The following is a 13,497-nucleotide window of genomic DNA, read 5'->3' as shown; positions in this document are numbered from 1 at the left end:
GTCAGGTTTGAAGTGTCACATTCATAGCATGTGACATGGAAATGTGAAAATCAAAAGTGGGGAAATTGCCTTTGTAATGTGATAACCATTTAAGATCTTTATTCAAGCTTAAGTTGATAGTGTTGAATCTGTAAATAAACTCCAGTTCAGATGTCTGAGGGACACACTGCAGTAGAACTGTCTCCCACACTTCTCCCTTTCCATGTTCCGGGAAACAGTCCCATTCTAGGTACTTCCTGTTTTCCTGGCACAACCATTCCAAATTTGCTATATGTTAAGGTAGGAGAAAGCTGCAACTAAATCTGGTGGCCCTAGCTCTTACTGTTCGGTAGGAGTTCTTGAACAGACTTGCAGACTGACAGACAGATGCACAAACTCTCTAAAGCTGTGTCTACACGTGCACGCTACTTCGAAGTAGCGGCACTAACTTCGAAATAGCGCCTGTCGCGGCTACACGCGTCGGGCGCTATTTCGAAGTTAACTTCGACGTTAGGCGGCGAGACGTCGAAGTCGCTAACCTCATGAGGGGATCGGAATAGCGCCCTACTTCGACGTTCAACGTCGAAGTAGGGACCGTGTAGACGATCCACGTCCCGCAACGTTGAAATTGCCGGGTCCTCCATGGCAGCCATCAGCTGGGGGGTTGAGAGATGCTCTCTCTCCAGCCCCTGCGGGGCTCTATGGTCACCGTGGGCAGCAGCCCTTAGCCCAGGGCTTCTGGCTGCTGCTGCGGCAGCTGGGGATCCATGCTGCAGGCACGGGGTCTGCAACCAGTTGTCAGCTCTGTGTATCTTGTGTTGTTTAGTGCAACTGTGTCTGGAAGGGGCCCTTTAAGGGAGCGGCTTGCTGTTGAGTCCGCCCTGTGACCTTGTCTGCAGCTGTGCCTGGCACCCTTATTTCAATGTGTGCTACTTTGGCGTGTAGACGTTCCCTCGCAGCGCCTATTTCGATGTGGTGCCGCGCAACATTGAAGTTGAACATCGACGTTGCCAGCCCTGGAGGACGTGTAGACGTTATTCATCGAAATAGCCTATTTCGATGTTGCTACGTCGAAATAATCTATTTCGATGTTGGCTTCACGTGTAGACGTAGCCTAAGATAGATAGATAGATAGGTAGATAATGGAGGTTGATTCATAGCATCTAAAAGATCAGTCCCTTTGACTGCAAACAATAGTATACACTAGCAAAAATATTTAAATCTTTCTTTAAGAGAGTTTAATGTTTCCAATAAAAAGAACAGCATTTGAAAATCTTAAAAGGAGGCACTTCTTATGAACAGTTTTCTGTCTAAAATGTAAGCAGCAGGAAGTGAGCCTGCATTTGCTCTGGTAGCCCTGGTGAATTAGATGCAGTAACTCTTTCTGCAGCTTTAATGGTATTATCCTAAAATAACTCAGTTAAAATGGATTGCCAGTGGCAAGTCATGACAGGAAAGAAGTCTTCCTGACATATTTTATGTAGGGATGACATCACGTCTATGGATAACAGTCTTTACCATCAATCAAAATTATAATACATAAATAACCGTTCTAAACACTCAGACGTTCAAAAAGGGCAAGTAGACAGTAATGAATATAAATTAGAAGCTAGGAATTGTAGAAAATGCTGCAAGGCAGCTGATCTGCCATTGAATTACATATTAATTGATAACAAGAACACTACAATAATCAACATGTTCTGTGCTAAGTGGATTAAAAACTGGCTAACTAATAGGTCCACAAATATAATTGTGAAAGAATAACAACAATGGAGCAGGACTGCTTCTAGTGAGGTCCAAGAGGAGCAGTTCTTGGTCCTATGCCACTTAATATTTTTATCAGTGAGCTGGAAGAAAGAAAACCTATTTTTGGCAATGTTTACAGGAAGCACAAAGATTGGGAGAGTAGTAAATAATGAAGAGGACATGGCACTGACACAGAACAATCTGGATAGCCTGATAAGCTCAGACTAAGCAAGCAATGTGGGTTTCAGTCAGAGGTAAAAGTAAGCCAATGCACACCGGAGTGCTACTCTGGTAAGAAGGAGGTGGCTGGCTGGGGCTCTTGTCTTCAGTAGGAGGTGGGGTGCACTCCCAGCCCAGGTGGTTGCTGCACTAAGCACCAGGCATCCAGGCAGGTGCTAGTGGCCAGAAAGAGGTGTGCTACTCCAATGCTCCAGGACTGCCCATGCCCCAAGGCCTCCACAGGCATATTTAGGGAAGGTGGGGGCAGCTGAAGGCCCCCCCGCCCCCGCCAGATTCATACAGGAGCACTGCTTGCTCTTCTCCTTTGTCACTATTGGGGCTGAGGGGAAAACGCATTGTTTGCTGCGTTCCTCTCCCTCTGGCTGGAGAAGGCAGGGGGCAGATGAGCTGTGCACTTTTCTCTCACTCTCTGACAGGGACAGGAAGGGGCACAGATAGCAATTCTGGTATGAATCGAGGCGTGAGGCCTTAGCTCTCTTCCACACCTGCACACACCCAGACATACAACTACCCCAGCCCGAGCCCCTCCTCACCCCAACCCTGATTCCTCCACTGCTCATCTCCACAACCGCTGCCTCCCTCCAAACACACCAAAACCCCTTGCCTTCAGCCCTCCACACCTCTAGCCCCCTGCCCTGAGCCCCTGCTCATCCTCAACCTGACTCCTGCATCCCCCACATTCAGCCACCTCCCCAAAGCCCTCCTCACACCCTCCAACCCTGACTCCTGCATCCCCACACACACATCCCTACCTCCTGTCTTCCTGTCCTGAGCCCCTCCACAGTGTGAAACTCCCTGCCCCCATGTATTGAGCCCCCTGAACTCAACCCCACACTTAAATTCCTTACAGGTACTGTTGTGTCATACACCCCAACCTCCTGCCCTGAAAACGCTCCCCCAGGAGGAAGGGTTGCGATATGACAGTACCTGTAGCAGTGTTATCCTCACTCCTGGTCACACATCTAGGAACAAAGAATGTAGACCCTACTTACAAAATGGAGGACCTGCCCCAGGAAGCAGTGACTAAAAAAGATATGGGAGTCATGATGGATAATCAGAAAACAGAAGCTGTCAAAGTAACACTGTGGCCATGAAGGCTTAATGCAGTTCTTGGATATACTGACTTGGGAATCTTGAGTAAGAGTATAGAGATTATATTGCCTGTGTATTTGGCCCTGGTGAGACCTCTACTGGAGTGCAGGATATAGTTCTGATATCCACATTTTCAGAAGGCCGATGATAATTGGAAAATATTCATAGAACAGCCATGAAAATGATGAGAGGCCTAGAAAACATGGCTTACAGTGATTTATAGAGCTCAACTTTCTGTTTGTAAAGTTAAATAGGATGAAGAGAAGATTTGAGTCCACTCTAGCTACCCAAAGAGGGAACATAAAATGGATAGTTTTTAATCTGGCTGACAAAATTTAGCAAATTCTACTAGTGAGAAGCTAAAGCTAGACAAATTCAAACTAGATTTTTCTTTTTTACTGTCATGGCAACTAACAATTGAAACAATTTTCCCAAAGTTGTGGTGGATTCTCCATTACTGGAAATTAGGGCTGTCAATTAATTAAGATAGTTAATCATGAGTAATCATATAATTAGGGGCTGTTAAACCATAATAGAAAAAATTTAATTAGTGTGGATTTTTTTACATTTTCAAATATTTTTATTTCAATTACCACATAGAATATGAAATGTATTGTGCTAACATTATATTTATTTTTATTAAAAATATTTGCACTGTAAAAAATAGAAGAAATAGAATAGTATTTTCAACTTACCTTATACAAGTAGAGCAGTGCAGTCTCTTTATGATGAAATTTCAACTTACAAATGTAGACTTACGTACAAAAATAACCACATAATAAAACAGCATAAAGCTTTGGAGTTTGGAAAGTTCTCTCAACCCTACTTACTAAGCTGCCAATTGCTAAGAAAAGCAAGTTTGTTTATCTTTTCAGGAGATAATGCCGCCTGCTTCTGATTTACAATGTCAGCTGAAAGTGAGAACAGGCATTCGTATGGCACTGTTAGAGCCAACATCACAAGATATTTATGTGCCAGATATGCAAAAGAATCATATGTTCCTTCATACTTCAGCCATAATCCCAGAGGACATGTGTCCATGCTAGATAATGCTCCAAAACTGTGCAGACCAATGCACATTTATTTTCATCATCTTTCTGGCCAATAGCAGAGGAGAAATTTTGCTGGGGGTGGGGGTACGCAAAGACTCCTGCAGCACACAGAAGCTGTGTCTACACGTGCACGCTACTTCGAAGTAGTGGCACTAACTTCGAAATAGCGCCCGTCACGGCTACACGCGTCGGGCACTATTTCAAAGTTAACTTCGACGTTAGGCGGCAAGACGTCGAAGTCGCTAACCTCATGAGGGGATCAGAATAGCGCCCTACTTTGACATTCAACGTCGAAGTAGGGACCGTGTAGACGATCCGCGTCCCGCAACGTCGAAATTGCCGGGTCCTCCATGGCGGCCATCAGCTGGGGGGTTGAGAGATGCTCTCTCTCCAGCCCCTGCGGGGCTCTATGGTCACCGTGGGCAGCAGCCCTTAGCCCAGGGCTTCTGGCTGCTGCTGCGGCAGCTGGGGATCCATACTGCAGGCACAGGGTCTGCAACCAGTTGTTGGCTCTGTGGATCTTGTGTTGTTTAGTGCAACTGTGTCTGGGAGGGGCCCTTTAAGGGAGCGGCTTGCTGTTGAGTCCGCCCTGTGACCCTGTCTGCAGCTGTGCCTGGCACCCTTATTTCAATGTGTGCTACTTTGGCGTGTAGACGTACCCTCGCAGCGCCTATTTCGATGTGGTGCCGCGCAACGTCGAAGTTGAACATCGACGTTGCCAGCCCTGGAGGACATGTAGGCTGCGTCTACACGTGCACGCTACTTCGAAGTAGCGGCACCAACTTCGAAATAGCGCCCGTCACGTCTACACGCGTCGGGCACTATTTTGAAGTTAACTTCGACGTTAGGCGGCGAGACGTCTAAGCCGCTAACCTCATGAGGAGATAGGAATAGCGCCCTACTTCGACGTTCAACATCGAAGTAGGGACAGTGTAGATGATCCGCGTCCCGCAACGTCGAAATTGCTGGGTCCTCCATGGCGGCCATCAGCTGGGGGGTTGAGAGATGCTCTCTCTCCAGCCCCTGCGGGGCTCTATGGTCACTGTGGGCAGCAGCCCTTAGCCCAGGGCTTCTGGCTGCTTCTGCGGCAGCTGAGGATCTATGCTGCAGGCACAGGGTCTGCAACCAGTTGTCAGCTCTGTGTATCTTGTGTTGTTTAGTGCAACTGTGTCTGGGAGGGGCCCTTTAAGAGAGCGGCTTGCTGTTGAGTCCGCCCTGTGACCCTGTCTGCAGCTGTGCCTGGCATCCCTATTTCGATGTGTGCTACTTTGAAGTGTAGACGTTCCCTCGCTGTGCCTATTTCGATGTTGGGCTGAGCAACGTCGAAGTTGAACATCGACGTTGCCGGCCCTGGAGGACGTGTAGACGTTATTCATCGAAATAGCCTATTTCGATGTCGCAACATCGAGATAAGCTATTTCGATGTTGGCTGCACGTGTAGACGTAGCCGTAGACGTTACTCATCGAAATAGCCTATTTCGATGTTGCTACATCGAAATAAGCTATTTCGATGTTGGCTGCACGTGTAGATGTAGCCAGAGCTACATGTAGTGCTGTAGAGCTGCAAGCAGCCTGGAAGCTTGCCTAAGAGTGCTGCTGGCCTGGAACTGCTTAGATAAACACGTCCCAGCCAGACCTTTCCAATCAGACCCTACCTTTGGCACGCCCCTTGCACCCCAACTACATCCCAGACCCTGCACCCTCCTACCATCCAAACCTTCTGCACTTTCTTCTCCCCCTGCTACAAGTCACAACCCCCTCCCTCACTCAAACTCCCTCTCCGACTCCCCACCCTCTCCTGCACCTCAGTTGCCTATCTCAACCTCCACCCCAGATCCTGCACTACCTTTGTATAAGGCATGCCCCACCACCATCAAAAATTATTGACCGCCCCCAGTCTAATCCTACTGCCATGCTTGACTCTTTCTTTCCTCCTTCATCCCACTCCACAGCCTCCTTTCAATATCTCATCTTCTTTCTGTTGTTCTGTTAAGCTAATCCCCACACAACAAATCCCTACCCCACCCCCACCCCCACCCCCACATGCACACACCACAAAAAATATCCTGGCACTAACATGACATTTGAAAACCACCACATTGCTCACTAAAGGTACAACATCATGGCACACGCCTCACAGCGGCATGTAGATTACATACACTACATGACCTCCAAGGACAGGAATACTTTGCAGTGTAGGTGGCGAGACATTGCTTAGTCAAGTCAAGGAAAAAAAACTCCTGAAGCATGTTGGTACCTGCCCGAAGGTATGCCCTGCACACCCCTCTGCTCACCTAAACAGTGCCACCCTGATCTACATCGATATTTTCAGCTGTTCCATTGCCTCCTTCTGCCAGAGCCTTTCACTGACATGCATAGCAACATACCACCAAGTAGACGCTGCCTGGTTTTCACTACAGCATATAGCTAAATGTACCCTACGGGCAGAGGCAACTAGTACAGGGATTCCGGGGGGTGGGGGAAGGACACCAGCCACGTGCTGCTACCCCACCCCCACCCCTTCCCACCTCTCCCTACCCACACTAAATACCCCTTGCTCTGTCCATGCCTTACCCTGTTCCCACCCCTGCTCCGCCCCCACCTGCCTCTTTCCTAGAGCGGCACAAGCCAGGAAGCTCACACTTCTCTCAGGCTGCACCACAGAGGGGAGAGGCGGAACTGTCACCACGGGAACCAGAAGTGGTATAGCACAGATTGTGAGTTGGGGCGCACACTGGGGAGTGCACGAGACCCCCTTGGACCTCCATGCATCGTCTCTACCTACATGCCACCAAAAGTATTGTGCGTGTAGCTGGTTGTGGGCAACACTACTTTTTCTTAACACACTGTTTGTTTCAATGGTAATCTTGCTGTGGTGGAGACTGTCACACAATGGATCACCGGAATAAATACAAATAATACAATTAGAAGACACTGATTACACAGACAACAGTTTCTCACCCCACCCCACTCCAAAAAATTCAGGGGAGATAAGAGTGTAACACAACAGAGGACGCTCCCTGGTTTTGAGACATGTCAGGACCTATGGATCTGATTCTCCTCACATTTACAATGTTAGAGGGTTTTGCCATAGGGTTACTCCTGATTTACACTGGTATTACTAAAACAAGAACCAAGCCTAATGAGAGGAAACTAAATAGTCCAGTGCCTCCATTTTAACCAAAATCCGTTCCGTTTTATGAGTACTTTTAGAAAAAATGTGCTTAATCCTTCAGTTCTGACTCAGGCAAAACCCATTAAAATGAATGGAGATTTTGCCTGAATCAGAGCTGCATAATCTGCCTTATGTCAATAGCATACTACTTACTTTATGTATGGTAATACATACAAATTACTTGCAAATGAGTGCAAGTTCTTATCCATGCCCAACAGAGATCAGCATTTTTTGCACAAAGTATTGTGGCCTGCTCCCGAATTAAAGGGCTTTGGCCTCAGTTGTTTGCTTCCCTCCAAAATAAAGGAAATCCTCACTTTTGAAGCAGCAAACATTGAGAGCCCACTAAGTGAAACATAAACAAGACATTTAATGTACCAAAATGGAACATTACTTTCTTCCCTGTGTCTTTTTAATTGTTAAATTTCAAGTCTTAAGACTGAGTACCAATAAAATGTAATGAGATCCTCAGCTGGGCTTCTGCTATGCTCCTGCATATGTAGCTATTTTTGCTTTGTGATATGATGTACACACCCAGGTACTTTATGACCTGTATTCACTTTCCAATCCACAAAGGCGTCCTTTTGCTATTACTGTACTGACTCAGCTGGAGAAAAATTTAGCACAGGGATAAAAAAGGAGCTCTCCAAAATTTTCTTGGGATTGCTTTCAGAGCACTGACCTTCTGTTACTATACCATAGACTTGCTTAGTCTCGTTTGACCAACCAGTTCATCCGTGAGCTGATGCCAGGCTCAGCACAGGGACACAGAGAGAGCTGTTCCTGAAGGCTGTTCTAACTTGCAGCCCAGCCAAAAGGTCCCCTTTGTGCCATTGGGCATGGCAGTGCCAGACATCCCCATGCCCTTGGCAATCGCCTGCACACCCCAGCTGTGCATCATGAAGAGGGTGGTATAGAACCAGCCATATCAGTTCTGCACATGGCGGGAAGGCCTCCTGAACCAAAACTATTCTCTGGGAAGAGTCCTGGTGGTCACCTTGCACCTGTATAGTGACTAAACAGGGGTCATAAACCAGGGCTGAATGGCCATCACTGCTGTCCAGGGCCAGCATATCCTATTAAGGGCAAATGCAGATTATATAAGATCTTGTATACACTACCTATAGGCATTAGGAAATCAACTGTCCCTCTCTCTGTAACCAGTCCCATTCCCCCTCCTCTTCATTCCATCTCTTCCTGGGGTGAGAGGGACTTGCTGTGACATGCCCCCTCTGGCTATATTGACCCCTTTTCTCTTCGCATGGTTAAAGTTATGCAGGTGCCGCTAACCCATCCTGAAGAAAAAGTAGGAGGGGAGCTGAAGTGACACTTTCTGAAGGAGTGAGAGGGGATGATCATTTGTGCATGTGTTCCCTGGCACAGCTGGTTGGCTTCAAAGCCAGACAGTGGCAGAGGCCAGGATGTGGAGATGGTGGTCTCACTGGTGAACGGGGGGTAAGAGGAGCATTTGTGTGTGGTGAAGTACTACTAAAAGAGGCCATCGTTTTAACATTGGACATGCCTCTGGAAAGAAACCACAGCATGTCAAGAGTTTATGAGGAACTAAGCGGACAGACATGGAAGCATGTACAGTGACACCAACAGCCAAACAGCAGCTATTATTAATTAATTAATTAATTGACGTATCATTAGTATATCTGACAACAGCAAAACTGCTAACAAGGTGAAACTCCGTACATGTGCTGTGAAAGTATATCTGCACAGTGCATGGTAATGTCATCTACTTGGTTGAAAGGTTTTTATTTTGCCTTTTAGAGAAGTGTGAGGATTTAGATGCATTTGAAAAAGGCAGAGTAAATTTAACTGTTCCACTTAGCCTAACTGCCAGTGTTTGACTTCATCGAAGAAATGCAATGCCTCACTAAGACCATATTTGGTTCTTTTACCAATCACTTTACACTAACTGGCTGCAATTTACCCCAGAAGGAGATCATGGCTACTGAAATTCAGATTAATAGATTATATATAATAGATTACATATAAATCCAAACTCAAGCAGGAGAACCAGCAATGCACAGATTCTCCTTCTCAACACAACTAATATTAGCCCCTAAATTATTAAAGTACAATTCTGGAAATCAGAACCATACAACCTAAATAATTATTCTTTATGACCGAATTGGGCAGTTCATAAATTTTGGGTGACACCAGAAGCTGTAAGAGGCCAGGGACTATGCCTGTATAAAGTAATATAATGCTTTAACTGTTCAAAAAAAGCATTGGGTGAACCTTAAAGGGTGGGGAAGTACACAAAACTTATTCCAAAATTTTCAGGACAACTCCCATACCCTTTGACCCAGAGGCAGCTTTCAGGCTCCCCACACACTTGTTCCATCACTTATTCCTTTAGTTTCAGCATAACAGAAGCTGTTGCTAGTGAAAGGCCACATGTGACAGCCATACAACAGGCATGAAATGAATCCTTCCATGTGAAGGTCTAGACTATGAACAGCACATCCCACAATCTCACATGCCTGCAGAGGTACTGATTTTCACTGACAATCGAGGAATGTGTTTGTTGAAAAGATTTGAATGCACTGAATAGAAGAGCTAAGAAAACTATATTCTAGTGGGGAGTGTGACCTCCAAGCTGTTTTGCTGGTATTCTGAAAGTGGCAGTACATCTGAGTAAGCTTTGCTATTGCTTTTAACAATTCTTGTATTCAGATCATTCAATAAGAAGAATTATATGCATAATAGGTAAAAAAAGAAGAACAAAAAAAGGATATCCCAAGTCTGAGCAATCATTTTATTAATCTATTAATCCTAGACATGCATAAGTGGATCTTAAACATAACCTCAGAAAGTTATGAGATAGTATCAAATAAAATATAAGAACTGTAGGCATGCTAAAGCACAGGCCAGAGAGACTCATGCTATACTGTGCGCTAGGCTAACTCCTTGTTTCGAGTCTTGTTTTCATGAGCTCTCACATTCACTCACCTAACTACTCATCCTACTGCTCTCTGGTGAACTAGGTTTTGGGGCAGTAGACAGTAAGATAGGTATTGAGAAAGATAAAGAAAGAAATTTGCATGTTTCTGAGGGTTGTAGCACACACAGGTATTTCAGCAGATGGTTAGCACTTTTAGCCACGGTCTACACAACAAACCCATGTCAGCATAAAATAAGGGAGTGAGAGGCACCATTATACTGTCCCAACTCCTTGTGTGGACAGTGCTATGTTGATGGTAGGATTTCATCCCACTTAGGCTGGGTCTACATGAGCCCAAATCTTTGAAATGGCCATGCAAATGGCCATTTCGAAGATTACTAATGAGGTGCTGAAATATATATTCAGCACCTCATTAGCATGCCGGCAACTGCAGCTCTTCGAAATTGCCGCATCTCGCTGCCGTGAGTCTCATCCAGACGGGGCTCCTTTTCGAAAGGACCTGCCAACTTCAAAATCCCCTTATTCCAATCAGCTGAAGTTTAAAACTTTGAAGTTGCCGTGGGGGGGAATTTGCTTAACGAAGTGCTGAGTATGCAGCGCAGTACTTCATTAGTAAATTCCCAACACCCTGATTACCATCCTTCCTTCAAAGGAGGGTGGCAGTGTAGACACAGCCTATAAGTCCTCTTTAATTGTATCCTTCAGATGATACTTCGCATCTGCTCTCCAGCTTTTTACAAAGGTTCTGATTCCTTTTCTTCTCTCTCTGTATCTTCTCTTGGTAATCTCCACCAAAATGACAAATTTAATTACCACCTCTGTGCTGGCTACTTATATCTACTCCAAACCTGTCTCCTTCTGTTCCAGTTAAAATCCCTCTTACAGCTCCAAATGTGTGTCTAGAGGTCAGCTAAAGGCCAGTATGAGTAAAACAGAGTTCTTAATATTTCACCACCACCACCACCCAATTCTTCTCCACAAGAACAGAACCTGCTCCCCATGCATAATTTTATCTGTCATTCAGGCCCATATTGGGGTATATTATTCAGCTCAGACCCTCTCATGTGCTCTCACATCTATATTACATCTAAGACTTGTGAGCTCTTTTTGCATAATACCTCAAAGATGCAACTTTTTTTTTAAATCAATCCACACAGCTAAAACTCTTGATCAGACTTTTACCTTGCAAGTCTGTTACTGTTTCTTGGGCCTTGACAAATGCAATCTGTTGCAAGGATCACTTTCCTACCCTGCCAATGTTGGTCATTTCCCCTCTATCTCTGCATTCCTCCCATTTCCCCGTTACCTCAAGCATAAGATGATGGCCTTCATTTTCAGGGTCTTCTATCAGGATGTCCACTCCTACCTCAGCCAGACAACCATGTCAGCCATTTGGAAACATCTTCCAAACAAATATTTTTGGCCTTTCTCCCAGTCTGACATTTGGGGGAGACCACTATGAAAACCACAAAAACTGACTCGTAGTCCTTCTTTAAAATACTCCTTAAAACTCTCCTTCGCTATGATACTGACAAAAAAAGAAAAACAAAAAAACATAACCATGACCAGGCTACTAATGTGGTGAGACAATTGCCCAACATGCTGTCCAATATTGTCATATGGCTTCCTAATACCACCCCTTCTGTCTGAATCCATCTTTTGCCAAAAGCTGGGGCTGAATGACAAGGAATGATTCATTCAATAACTGTCCTCTTCTGTTCATTCCCTTTAAATCTCCTGGCACTGACCACTGTTGGAGGAGGGACTACTGAGCTAGATTGACCATTTGTCTGACAAAGTATGGCTATGCTTCTTTTCTTATGTTTAGACGGTGAGCTCTTTAGGGCAAGGACCACCATACAAACTCACTACTGGAGTTCGTTCTTTGCTATTATTTCCCTCACACTGATGAGCCATTTGGCTGTTGGGTTCAGGCATGTAATTTTTATAGTTAACGTCACTAAGGAAGTGGTTTGCCCAGCATCTAGTCCAAGCCACTTTGACTGCTGTAACTCATAGGATGCGCTTAGCTGAACTACACATCATCCTTCAACAGGAGATCAAGCAAAATGCAAACCAACAGCCTTTAGGATTATAGTCAAGCTCCTTAACCGTCCAGCAATTGTCTCATGCTGCAGGGTGGGGTCAAAGCTGGATATAAGGAAAAACTATTTGACTAGGAGAAGGGTGAAGTATTGGAATAGGTTGCCTAGGAAGGATTTTAAGGACAGGCTTAACAAAGTCCTGGCTGGAATGTTTTGGCTGGGACTGAGCCTGCTTTGGACTAGATGATCTCCTGAAGTCTCTTTCAACTGTAACTTTCTGTGGTTCTATGTGTCAGCAGTGCCATCAGCCTGGTTAAAATCATATCATCAAGGGGATAACCAGTAGCACCCAGCATACAAATCACAGTAGAGTCCTTAATGTGGGAAAGGAGGGGTATTAAGACCCAAAATGGTGGTTTGGGTTTTTTTTTCTCATGTTAGCTCCCAAAAAACTGGAGAAAAAACTCTAAAACTTTCACTGTCATGTTTAAAGATCTGCAAATTCAAACTTGGTCTACTTTTACTTCTTTTATATATTATTTGTTTTGCAGTAACACCCAGGAGGTCTAGTCCTGAACCAGGAGCCTCCTAGGTCTAGATGTTGTACAAACACAAAGAGACAGCCTCTGCCCCAAGAAGCTTAGTGTTGACTCTGCTGGCACTCAGGTAGCAATCAGAACAATCCTTAATGGAGATGCAGCGTTTTCCAAACTGAACCCTTAAAATAATCTTTGTCAAAAAAACCTCTGTGCTAGGATGCAGAAGAACATTTTGCATACCATCTGCATAGTACTAATTATACATACTGTTATTTGTCAGTATAAGGTATTTCAAAATGATATGTATAAGCCATCTGCCAACAGTGTTATTCATGTTCCTTAGATCATCAGCAAGAAATCTAAACCATTTTTTCCTTAGGTAACTATCAGCAATATGCCAGTGTGGTTAAATAGAAACAACTTTCTAAAATTGTCTTCTACACATATAGTACAGCCAAATGTACTCTGAATGAGTTATTCTGACTTGTTTATACCTGTCACTTTGTAAACAATGTTTTGATAGTACATTTCAGGTATTAAATAAAAATTTCCATGCATGCCATATGGTACCTTTTTCCCAGCACCTCATGTGCTCAGAAACAGCAAAGAATCCATGTGTTAAAATGAAGTTATCATTTACAGTTCAATGATGCAAACAATTCATTTCATGCTCTCCAGGTCCCAAACTTTGCATTTTATACAATAGAGGGGA

General features: G+C 44.8%; 1 long non-coding RNA gene across 2 annotated transcripts in view; it reads right to left on the bottom strand.

The window, feature by feature from the left end:
• LOC142010231 (uncharacterized) overlaps window positions 1-3,905 on the bottom strand; it is a 263,641-nt gene extending 259,736 nt beyond the window's left edge. For both annotated transcript variants that reach the window (XR_012644737.1, XR_012644736.1), the window contains exon 1: window positions 3,753-3,905. This is a non-coding gene — a long non-coding RNA (uncharacterized LOC142010231). The remainder of the gene's footprint in view (window positions 1-3,752) is intronic.
• Window positions 3,906-13,497: the final 9,592 nt, after the last annotated feature.

The sequence above is a fragment of the Carettochelys insculpta genome, chromosome 3 (genome assembly GCF_033958435.1).
Source record: "Carettochelys insculpta isolate YL-2023 chromosome 3, ASM3395843v1, whole genome shotgun sequence".
NCBI lineage: Eukaryota > Metazoa > Chordata > Testudines > Carettochelyidae > Carettochelys > Carettochelys insculpta.
Note: the sequence above shows the minus strand (reverse complement) of the source record. Positions and strands in the feature narration are given on the sequence as shown.